Here is a 12,703-nt window from a genome sequence, read left to right as displayed (position 1 = left end):
AACAGTTCACTTGCAAAAAAAAAAAAAAAAAAAAAAAATTCTTTCCTCAGATGATCTAACTTGAGTGAAACCCAGTTTTCTGTTGAGATTCTGACTGATACAGTACTAAAGAGGCAAATGGCAAATTTATGTACAGCTCTTACACCCAGATATCCTCCAAAAACAGTGTCTCTGATGTTTGGGGTTATTTCTGCTGCTTCTTAGAATTTTGCTTTCTTTCTTCCTCCTTCCTTCTCCAGCTCACATCCAATATTCACTTGACCTTTCGCTTGCCTGGTGGCTCAGATTGGTCTTCAATAGTCAGTCTCAGAGGGTTTAAAGAAAAAGGAAGGTAAGATTCCTATCTACAGTAGGATGCCCCTAGCCCCACTGCTGTTTACTTACTACCTTCCACGCTTTGGGTAAGCCCAGGAAAATCTGTGATTGGGTATTCTCTACGACTTGGACACCTAGGTGATTTTAAGGTTGGTATTCATGTGCTGGGATGGTGGGGCAGAAAAAATAGAAAGAGCCTGGCTCTCTGATGACTGTGGAGCCTCAACACAAGCACTGCCTACCTCCAGATTTCTTTGATGCACAAGAGAAATGAACTTCTCTCCTAAATAAGCCACTATCATTTCAGGTTTTTTGTTACAGGCAGGTGAACTTAATGCAAATCAATAGGATGTCCTTCAGATGAGATATCCTGGGTAGAAAATATCTGGCTACTCCAGTCACTGCAGCAAATCCACAGAATGGTTACACTCAATCTGCACATGCACCTTTTTAAAAGTCTTCCATAGGACTGTATGTGTCCTGTATGTGTCAGGGACAGGCAAAGCTGTAAGACTTCATTCTGTCCTCCAGTGGCTTATAGAGGAGAGAGACTCTAGTCAGAACACAAGATGGTGGTAATAAAAGAAAAGTAGGCAAGTCCATTTTGGAATTTATAGAAGAAAAGTAAAGTGGTAAAACCTCAGACTGAGAGCAATCCTGGGGGTTATACCACCAGAGTTTCAGAGCCCAGAGCACCTCATCTCCAACCTAAGACCATCAAGTCCCTGCTTCTTCTTTTCTTTAACTACAGCCTGCTCCAGGCTGTACTCAAAGCACCCAGTACTGCTGCTGGGAATTCCTGATACCACTGCCCAGCAATAGAGACCTTGAGAGAGAACAAGTCCTCTGGTGGGGACCAGTAAATGGAATCAAAGGGATGTAAGTGTGGAGATGGAGAGAAGATGTGGCCCTGGTTCTGTGTTTTAAATAGATGGATGCATTTCTCATAAAAAACATTCCTGCCCTTGTTTGCCAGGCTTTCTTGGTTACACTGCAGGTTGGAAAGATATGTCTGACCAAAGAACTACCTACCATAATTTCTAACATCACTTTGAAGAGAAATGCATTCCAGTTATAAACAACCAATTAACAAAATCTTTCTTAAAACATAACCATTCATTCATTCAGTAACTATTCCTTAAGAGCCTACTAGTTGCAAGTACTATTCTAGGTGCCAGTAGTAATGCAGCAGTGAAGAAAATAAAGTGAAATCCTTCCTGTTAAGAAACATTCTTGTGGCGCCTGGCTGACTCAGTCAGTAAAGCATGCAATTCTCAATCTCAGGGTTATAAGTTCAGGCCCCATGTTGGGCATGAAGCCTACTTAAAAAAAATTCTTTAAAACTTGTAAATAAAACAAAAACAAGGGTGGCAGTTCCTTCTAATGTCATGGGAGGGCATTGTTTATCAGGATCACCCAAGGATGATTTAATATTCTAGGGGGAATACACTTTGTTCAAATCACTGTTCTGATTAAAGGTCCCAGTCTTAGTGAAGTTACATGTTTCCCCCCCCCCATAAAGATGCAAATAATTTCTGTCCAGTATAAAAGACAAACACAAAGGTTACAATTAATTGCCTTGAAGAACATTAACCAGTTTTGTATCTAACCTAGCAATTTTACTCTAACATTTCTTTATTAAATTGGAGCCAACGTTACCAATTTTCTGGGTCCCTACTAATTACTTAGTTGAACAAAATCTTTGGTATGTGTTCATTATATATTTGTATGACAGCCATTTTTTTTAACTTTTTGAAAAATTATACTTCAATAATCTTTTCATGGAGTTTATAATGCAGTTACATAGCTTCTCTCTTCGCTCTTTTCCCTCTCGTTTGGAGTTCAAACTAGTGGGCTACCATGTCATAATGCTTCCTATTCAATTTTTTCTTTCCTTAGGCTTTTTTGGATAGCAAATGGAGGAGACTAGAATATGTCACCCTTAAATATTCCTCTTTGACATAAAAATTGTTTCAAGCTTAAGGCAATGAAGAAGCAGCAAACTCTTCTCTCTACTTGCCCTCTTTCTGCCTATAGGAAATTCTCCTGTAGGAAATTCTCCTTTTTCTGCAAACAGATGTATCAGCTCAAGAGCAATAAAAAAGAAATCTGCAAACAAACCTTACTCCATTAGCTTCCTCCCACATATTTACCTTCCCTCAGTTTGCCACCTTGGAAGCCTGGAATGACTTTCCTTTGTCCTGTCTTTTCTCTATAAATTTACTGTTCTTTGTCGAAGATACTACACAAGCAAGAGTTCTAAGCCACTACTTTGAGTTACTCTTCAAGTTTCTCCTGTGTGATGTGCACTGCACACATTAAATTGTTTGCTTGTCTCTCATTAATTTGTTTTTTTGTAAAAAGCCCAGCTAAAAACCTAAGATGGGAAGACATAAAATTTTGCCTCCCCTACATAAAGAAACAGATCACTTTCTGAATGTTTGTGACTCCAGGGCACCTGGGTGGCTCAGTTGAGCATCCAACTCTTGGTTTCCACCTCAGGTCATGATCCCAAGGTCGTGGGATTAAGCCCTGCCTCAAGCTCTGCGCTGAGGGTGGAGATGCTTGGGATTCTCTCTCTCTCCCTCTGCTCCTCTCCCCTGCTTATACTCTCTCTCTCTCTCTCTCTCTCTCTCTCTCTCTCTCAAAAATAAATAATTAATTAATTAAAAAAATAATGTTTGTGTCTCCACTCCCCTAATTCATATGCTGAAACTCTAATCATAATGTGATGGTATCTGGACTTGGGGCCTTTGGGAGGTAATTAAGTCATGAGGGTGGAACCTTCATGATAAGATTAATGCCCACATAAGAAGAGGCCAGAAGAGCTGGCTCTCTTCTTCTACCATGTAAGGATACAAAAAGTCAGGAATCTGAAGCCTGGAAGAAGACCTTCACCAGAGCCCAAACCTGCTGGCACCCTGATCTCATATTTCCAGCCTCCAAAACTGTGAGAAATGTATCTCTATTGTTGATACATCACCCAGTCTATGGTAATTTGTTATAGCAGCCTGAACTAAGACATCCCCCTTACAAGTTTCATTTTGACTCTGTCTTTGCAAAGCAAATGGCAAACAATTATTGAAGCCACCATCATCTAGTCTGGTTGCAAGTAAGCATGCAAGTATTTAAGGTTTTATTTTTACAGATCAAGCAGAGGACCAAAAAAGGTGGTTTCAGCAGCAGGTAATGAATCCATTGGCTACAAAAGAAAAAACAGGCTTTCCTGGCTCTCAGTGTATTATTAAATCACTCCTTTTATATGACATCCCTTTCCCCCCCTCACTGTCTTTGGAGAGAACACTGTAACTGAGGTGGGCAAAGTCAAAGTTCTTATGAGGGTGAAATGAAAGATTCAGAAACTCCAGGTGCACTTTGTCATGCAGCCCAGTAGTGAGGACCTGAGGTGACTTAGCAATATCTTTGTACTTTGTGCCAAATGCACCCGTATTTACCTTTTGTGGGTTTTTTTTTTAACTCTCTTCTCTTTTGTTCTCTTTTTTATCATCATTTTTTTAAGTTTATTAATTTATTCTGAGAGAGACAGAGATAGTGACAGTGGGAGAGAGGCAGAAAGAGAAAGAGACAGAGAATCCCAAGCAGGCTCTGGACTGTCAGTACAGAGCCTGGAGCCCAATGTTTAAGACACTGTGAGATCATGACCTGAGCCAAAACCAGGAGTTGGGTGCTCAAGCGACTGAGCCACCCAGGTGGCCCTTATCGTTATATTTTAAATGTTTATTTATTTTTGTGAGGGTGGAAGGGGCAGAGAGAGGGAGACAGAGGATCTGAAGCAGGCTCTGTGAGCCTGATTCTCTTCTTTATTATTTTGATATTTATTCAAGAAATCTTTATTGAGTGCTTATTCTATATGAAGCATTGTGGCAGTTAGGAATTAAATGGTAAGTCAAACCATAATCCCTACTTCTCACAGAGTTTACAGTGATTCTCCATGAATAATATGACAACAATAACTAATACACATACAATGATTATTATATGCTAGGCATTCTTCTAAGAACTTTAAATTTATTGTTTAATTCACACAACTAGAAAGGTATTGTCATCAGCATTTTATAGATGAGGAAACCAAGGCACAGAAAGTAAGAAATTTGCCCAAAGTCACATGGCTACAGTGGTTGAGTTTGTATCCTACTTGCCACCCTTTTATTGTCTTTACTAATGCAGATGTCACCTGAGGGGTTATACTAATTCATTTATTTATTAATTCACCCACTCTTCACCCTGTTATTAAGCATCTTTGATGATTTAGGAATGTGGCCATGGTTTCCAGCAAACAAGGAATTAGGAAGTCCTTGTCATGGAGTCAATCACAGTTTCCTGAGAGGGAAAGGCCCATAAACACATAATTCCAGCACAACCTGTTAGGTACAAAGGCAGGGCTATGTACCAAGTGAAACGTAAACAAAGAAGCAGGAGTGACTAACTTTTGTCTGGGGTTGTTGAGAAAGACTTTACAGAGGAGAGAAATTTTTATTATTGTCTTAAAGGCTAAATAGCAACTCATTAAAGACTAATAGGGAGATCAATCCAGAGAAAGGAAAGAACACAAGGAGAAGCCTGGAGTCATGCCAGGGCCAGGTGTGTGGGCGATGATGGTGCAGGTGGGTGAGGAGCAAGACTTAAGGATCAGAAGTCGAGTTAGGGTTGGCACTGCAGTCCCAGAGACAGCCACCACCCAGCCTGACGCCACTGACCCTGAGCCAGAGATGGCTGTGCCTCCCACGTGTGCTCATTTTGGCAAATCTGCGAGAGATGTCTTCACCAAGGGCTAGGAATTTGGCTTAATAAAACCTGATTTGAAAACAAAACCTGAAAATGGACTGCAATGTACAAGCTTAGGTTCAGCCAAAACTGAGACCAACCACTAAAGTCAGCATCAGCCTAGAAACCCAGTATAGATGCATCAAGCACGGTCTGACGTCTTTAGAGAAATACAACACAGACAACACTCTAGACATGGAGATATTTGTGGAAGACCAGCTTGCATGTATACTGAAGCTGACCTTTGATTCATCCTCTCACCAAGCACAGGGTGGGAAGGTGGGAGGAGGATGCTAAAATCAAGACAGGGCGTAAGCAGGAGGCATCAACCTGGATGTGGATTTCCACATGGTGGGGCCTTCAGACCAGGTCGCTCAGGTGCCACATCAAAACGACTGGCTTGCTGGCTCCCAGATGAATTCTGAGACCACAAAGTCTGGAGGGACCCAGAGCAACTCTCCGGTTGGCTACAAGACTGATGAATTGCAGCTTTACACTAATGTAAATGACAGGATGGAGGCTAGTGGCTCCTTTTATCAGAAGGTGAACAAGAAATTGGAGACCAATGTTAATCTGGCCTGGACAGCAGGAGCTAGTAACACTGACTTCACAATAGCAGCCAAGTATCAGATGGACCCTGACGCCTATTTCTCCACCACAGTGAACAGCTCCAGCCTGATAGGTTTAGAACACATTCAGACCGTAAAGCTAGCTGTCAGACTGACTGTGTCAGAGTGATGCTGTCAGCTCTGCTGGATGGCAAGAATGTCACTGCTGGTGGCCACAAGCTTGGTCTATGACTGGAAGGCAAGCATAATCAAAGGCTATACAATCATTTCATTTTAGACTATTTTACAGCATAGCTACCCTCAGAATTTAGTGTACCTTTTAATGTTTGTCTGGAATGCAATAATGCTAAACATCATGTTGAACCTCCATATTAAATAATTCCACTTTAAGGTGTTACTCTTTCAGAGGTACAGAAGAAACCCAATTCCAAACGAGATCCTTTCAGCTGTGGACTTGGGGGGAACTTGGTGGCCTCTAGAAATGTCAGGGTTTTTTTTTTTTATCTAGAAACAGCTGCTAGTGGAAGTTGATAATTACAAACTGTCATTAAGTAAATGAATGAAATTGTGACTTCCTGAGAAGTGAACCTTAGTTTCCTACCCCACGAAGGAGAGGCTTGTTGTTTGATGGTGTGTACAAACTCATCTGAAAGAGACTTTTTTAGACAGATTTTCGTGACCTGTTTCCACCCCAGTCCATCACCTCTTTTACACCAAAAATAGTCTGCAATGCATGGTAGCTGAGTTTTTTGTTTTGTGAGTGTGTGTGTGTGTGTGTGTGTGTGCACACGAATGCCATTTTGAGATAGAGGTGGATGAAGCCAGTAATTCAGGACTTTATCTCCTTTCATGTTGTGTTTTTTTGCCCTTGCACCAGATGAAACAGCTTCTAAGAGTTCTAGCTGCAAGCAGAGAAGAGTCTCTGTGACTGTAATCACATGGTGACATCATTCAGAATCTAAATTGGACTTCTGTTATATTCTTGCCACTCGGTTTATTTTTTAGCAGTTTAACCGGTGATTTTAGAGTCTTCCATTTTGGGTAGAATAAGATCTTCCTTTAAAATGCTATAATTAACATAACTGAAAGTGAAACTTGAACAAAATATTAGAACCTCAAAAAAAAAAAAAAAAAGAAATTGAGTTGGAAACAAAGAGTGATTATTGACGATACTCAAAGGGGTTTAAACTGGGGATTAATGCATACAGATCTGTATTGTAGAGATTCATTGGCACCATTTTGAAGAAGATTAATGCTAGAAGATCCCAAGGAAAGTTAGAACAAATTGGTAGCTATTGCAGCCATCTAAACATTATTTCAGTTATGGAACAGTATTAATTCAGAATTAATTCAATTTCTTCACACAACCCCCATAAAGTAGGTGTGACCATATGCCATTTTACAGATGAAGAACTCAGTGAATAGAGAGTTGCCAAATGGTATACAGCCAGTAAGTGGAGTCATGTTTCACACCCAGGCAATCTGTGTTAATACTGCATTTTTAGAGCCTTCGGGAATAGGGGTGGAGTGCTGTACTGGAGGTGGGGTTAGGGGATACAGCCCATTACCAGGGCAAACTTTCTTACAAATCCCCTTTAAATATCTTTCTCTCTTTCTAGAGTTTACACTCACTCTGGCTGCTAATCTCTCTGCTCTAAGGGCTATTGCTGTCACACTGCTTTTCTTGAGAACTTCTTCCTTCTCCTGCCTGGCTGTTTATATTCCACTTAGCTCTGAGAATGTGACCCCCCTACTCCCCTTGGCCTAAGCACCCTCCTAGGCTAAGTGAAATCTCCAGATTTGACGTTTTTTTTTTCTGAAGAGAATCAAACCCTGCTTTCAATTCTGGAGAAAGTGGATAGGAGAAGTCTAGGAACTTGAAGGCATTAAGATGTTGGATTTAATTTCGGGTTTGTTTATTTTTGTGGTGTCTCAGAGAGATTCAAGTAGAGATGAGAAAAGAAACCACAGGGAGAGATGCCAGAGGTTTGAATTTTTTCTTTTGAAAATACTTATTAAGTATTTGTTTGCAGACACTTAACAGGAGTTTTTAAATACCATCTCCCTGGCCATTACCTCTAGTATTTTGGAAGGCAGCCTTTGTACACAGCTAGATATTTTTTCTAAATAACTTCGAAAAGGAAACTAAACCAGTGAGTCAATGGCCAAGTTCTAACAGTCTATTATTTTTAATACAGGATTTTTTCCAAAGATAGTTTATAATACATGTTCTGAAATTTGCAATTTCCTCAAGTTTAAAGACCCACATAGGGACAGATGTCATAATATTTGTACAAAAAATTTGATAAATACATGTAGGTAAAGGTTGTATTTTTTTATTTTTAATGTTCCCAATAAAGAAAAGTTGCATGTTTACTAAAGAGAATATAGAATACAGCAGTTAAAAAATGGATCATACCGTCATATATAGCTTTATGAACATTTGTGCATATTCTCTTCCATATTACTTCCTTCTTTTTCTTTCTTTTTGATTACTGCATTTCTTTTATTTTATAATTTCAGTGTTTCTGGTGTTCCACTTCAAACATAGCCATTTCTTCCTCATAGTATATAAATTGCTACTTAAAAAATATGTATCTGTCGGAGCACCTGGCTGGCTCAGTCAGGGGAACATGTGACTCTTGATGTCAGGATGGTAGGTTCAAGCCCCATGTTGGGTGTAGAGATCACTTAAAAGTAAAATCTTGGGGGGCCTAGGTGGCTCACTCGGTTGGGTGTTTGACTCTTGGTTTCAGTTCAGGTCATGATTTCATGGTATGTGGGTTTCGAGCACCTGCATTGGGCTCTGTGCTGATAGTGTGGAGCCTGCTTGGGATTCTCTTTCTCCCCTTTATCTCTTTACCCCTCCCCTGCTCCCACACATGCATGTGCTCTCTCTTTCTCAAAATAAATAAACATAAATAAATAAATACATAAATAAATAAATAAATTATTTTAAAATATATATATACGGGTACCTGGATGGCTCAGTCAGTTAAGTGTCCAACTCTTGGTTTCGGCCCAGATCATGATCTCATGGTTCATGGGTTCAAACCCCTGCGTTGGGCTCTGCACTGACAGCCTGCCTGGGATACTCTCTCTCTCCCTCTCTCTTTTCCCTTCCCACGCCCATGCTCTCTTTCTCTCTCTAAAAATAAATAAATAAACTTTTAAAAATTAAATAAAAAATAGATATGCTTTAAAAATTGTAAAGGTAATACATTCTCATTACTTTTTAAGAAGTCATGTGATACAAAAGTATATAAAGTCAAAAACATAAGTCACCCTGCCTTTTCCCAGACCTATTTCCTGAGTAGGTACCTCAAATGATGTTTTGATTAAATACTCAAGCTTTTACAAAAGTAATTCTTGGGGTTAATTTTTCCCCTCATATCTGTAATCTAAGTTAATAAAAATATTTTTTCTCTAAAGTGTTGTTATTGATTTCTTTTCTAACTTTTTTCAGATTACTTTTTTGTGCTATGTTTTAAATAATTATGTATGATGAAATGTTGCTAAAACACTGGAATGTCAGTTCACCTTCCTGTGAATGAGTTGGAGGAAGATTTTATACCAAGGACATTGTTGGATTATAGTCATTCTTTGAATAGAGGCTAATTATGGCTTAGATTCTCTTCTTTCTTCACCTTTCTGAAAAATAAATGTTTTATTATGGGATAATTTTAGATCTACAGAAAGATACAAAGATAGTACAGATGATTCCTATATATACTTCACCCAGTTTTCCCTAATGTTAGTATCTTTTATAACCATGGTACATTTGCCAAAGCTAAGAAATTAACACTGGAACAACACTATTAACTACAGACTCCATTTGGATTTTATTAGTTTTTCCATTAATATCCTTTTTCTATTCCAGGAACCAATTCAGAATACCTCACTGCATTTAATTACTTCATCTTTTTAATCCCATTGTTTCATTGCTCTCCAAGAAAGCTTGTGGGAAGAGAAAAAGGGGTTAGAGATAGCACATACTGACACATTTGAGATCATCTTAGCAAAATGAAGCTATAATCATTGGGGTTTTGAGATTCTTGGTGGATGTTATTTTACTTAGTTATCCTGCCTTCTTCAGGCAGAAGTATTTGACCTGTACCAAATGTCATGCATGAGTGGAAATCTTCATGGCATAATTTGAGAGATGATGTCAGACATGACTCCATTCTCAAAAATATCTCCTACCCCACCAACCTTTGCATGGAAATTACAGCAACAGGGATTTGATTACCACTCTGGACCACAGATACCTCCATATATCTTTATTAAAAGTGCAAATCCTCTGGGGCGCCTGGTTGGCTCAATCAGTGGAGTGTGTGACTGTTGATCTCAGGGTTGTGAGTTCCAGCCCCTCTCTGGATATAGAGATTACTTAAAGAAAAAAAAAAAATCTTTTAAAAAAAGTGTATATCATCTTCACATTAATTTATCAGGTCAGTTTCTTTGGTGGGTTGTCGGGTAAGCTGATATAAGCGAACAAGCTTGGGTAGGTATGTAAAGGAGATGCTCGAAGACTGGTTTGGCCACATAGGGAACAACGAAGAACACATTCGCGTTACGGTGTCAAAGGAAATCAGAGTATACTTGTGGGCACTGAGAGCCTAGCAGTGTGTATATAAGGGTAGTTGAAAGGCAGGAAACTTGGAGAGAAGGAAAAGTGAAACTTTAGAGGAGAAAATAAATTTCCTCCTGATGTGTGAGATGTGATAGGAAAAGACAAATCCAGCCTTCTTCATACCTTTCCTGCAGCTGAATCGGTACTATGCAGAATGTAATACAGGGAACACCTGTATTAGAAATCACCCGCTTTAAAACAATGGTGATTCTCAGACCCCAGTACCAAAAATTCATTTAGTAAGTCTGGAAGAGGGCCCAGAATCTGCATTTTAAACAAGTTCCCCCAGGGATCTTATGCATTCTAAAGCTTGAGAGCTAAGTTCTAGGCAATTTCTCTTAAAGGGTAAGGACTATATCCGGCTTATTTTATTAGCATCTTTTTTAGCACCTAGTGCTCAATACTCAGTAAACCTTGAATTGAACAGCTCAAGTGACTGTATACCAGAAATGTGAATGTGTTTTCTCTTAATCTCCATGGATTTGGACAACTGGTTTTTTGAGTCTTTGCTTTTGTATGGCCAGTGTCTAGTCCTACTTCAGCTAAAAAGCATCTTAATCCTTTTCTTTGCTTCCCTGAAGAAACTACTTCCCTCCAAGCATTACATTATGTAGTTTAGATAGAGTTAAATCTAATCCCCAGTTCCAGAAGTGGGAATGTTATCCAGGCCAGCCTTCAAAGTATAAGGAATTCTCCTGGCCACAATGATTTGCTCAGAGGTATGCATACAACTGAAGCCGAGACGGGGAGTCAATCCTAGCACTATGGTAAACTCTTTCTTCTGGGATTGTTAAACTGTAATCATATAGCTTGAAGTCAACACACAGCTAGCTGCCTAAGAATGAAGCCACCAAAGAAGAAAATGGAGCCAGGGATGCCTGGGTGGCTCACTCGGTTAAGCCTCTCTTGATTTTGACTCAGGTCATGATCTCACAATTAGTGAGATTGAGCCCTGCATGGGGCTCCCTTGCTGACAGCCTGGAGCCTGCTTGGGATTCTCTCTCTCCTCTCTCTTTGCCCCTCCACCACTCATGCTCACTCTCTCTCTCTCTCCCAAAATAAATACACTTTTAAAAAGAAAAAAAGAAAAGAAAATGGAACCTAAAGATTGATGAGAAAGACAATATGCTGAGGACATCATTTGAGTGCCTTGATCAAGCCTTGCCTGAAGTTTACAACTTGAACTTCCAGGTACTGGGTCAATTAATCCTCTTTCTAATTTAAACTAAATTGAATTGGCTTTCTCTTGCTTACAGCAGGAGTCCTGACACATAGCTTTTATATTGCCCTCCACCACTTGACATCGTGAGTGAACAACTTTGAGTCTTGGGCTTTCCCTAATACTCTGCCAATGCTAAATATAATAAATATAATTTCACAACATGGCTCAGGCGTGTCAGACTTCTGTATTTCATTTGCATGGGTGTGATTTATTTATTTACCTTTTGCACTGGTGTGATTTAAATCCCATCAGAGCAGCCTTTATATAGTTCTGAGCATGAAATGAGTGCTCTATCAAGTTAGATGGGGATATTCTAGATGTCATCTTTCCCGGAAAATTTCCCGGACTCCCACACTTCCGTATATTCTAGGTTAAGAAGATCTCTTTTAGTTTCTATGCTTACCCTTATTCCAGCCCCCTTTCTTCTGTTGTAATTGTTTCTTACCTGCTTTCCCAAGTGGAGTTACTCTTGTCTTTTTTTTTTTTTTTTTTTTTTGTAATCTCCAACACCCAGCCCAGTACTTTTGCACAGAGTAGGTACTTGACATACAAGTATTGAATGAATGGATGAATAATGAATGATGACAATTACACAAATCAGGGGAAACTTATTCCTTTCCCCATACTTTCACTAAGAAAGCTGCAGCAAATCAGTAACTACATTTAAGGCTTCTGCTTATCGATCTTTTTGCCTTATCTTCCATTCTATGACGCATGCAGAGAAGGACATTGATCAATTATTCAAAAGCTGGCCACCAGGTATGAAGGGTTGAAAATATGGAAAATAAAGAACAATTGAAGAGGCCTGGAAGTTATCTCGGGAAAGGAAGATTTGGAGTAGAAAACAAAACTGTCTTCAAATACTTGAAGTGGGTGGGAACCAGGGCAATAATCAGGCCAATAAATTCTGAATGAAGTTCTTCTACAGTAAAGAATTCTAACGATCAGGGCCTCAGGACTTCCTCGAGCTTCCCATTCCTGAGGGTAATCCTGTAGAGCCTAAATATCATTTGGTGGAGAATCTATAGAACAGTAGACAGTGTGTGTGTGTGTCGGTGGGGGGGGGGGGGGGGTCAGGAATTCAAATACCTGCCTTTACAAAGGTCTCCTGCCACCCAGAGAACATTACGTTTTAGAATCTTTTTTAAGAATTCTAAGAATATTAGGGGCACCAGCATG

At 39.5% G+C, this 12,703-nt stretch overlaps 2 pseudogenes; both read left to right on the top strand.

The window, feature by feature from the left end:
* Window positions 1–11,343, top strand: part of LOC128310975 (voltage-dependent anion-selective channel protein 1-like) — a 35,409-nt pseudogene extending 24,066 nt beyond the window's left edge.
* LOC113599589 (60S ribosomal protein L27a-like) overlaps window positions 1–12,703 on the top strand; it is a 60,860-nt pseudogene that overhangs the window by 24,066 nt on the left and 24,091 nt on the right.

The sequence above is a fragment of the Acinonyx jubatus genome, chromosome B1, assembly GCF_027475565.1.
Source record: "Acinonyx jubatus isolate Ajub_Pintada_27869175 chromosome B1, VMU_Ajub_asm_v1.0, whole genome shotgun sequence".
Classification (NCBI taxonomy): Eukaryota; Metazoa; Chordata; class Mammalia; order Carnivora; family Felidae; genus Acinonyx; species Acinonyx jubatus.
This window is presented reverse-complemented; position numbering and strand designations above follow the sequence as displayed.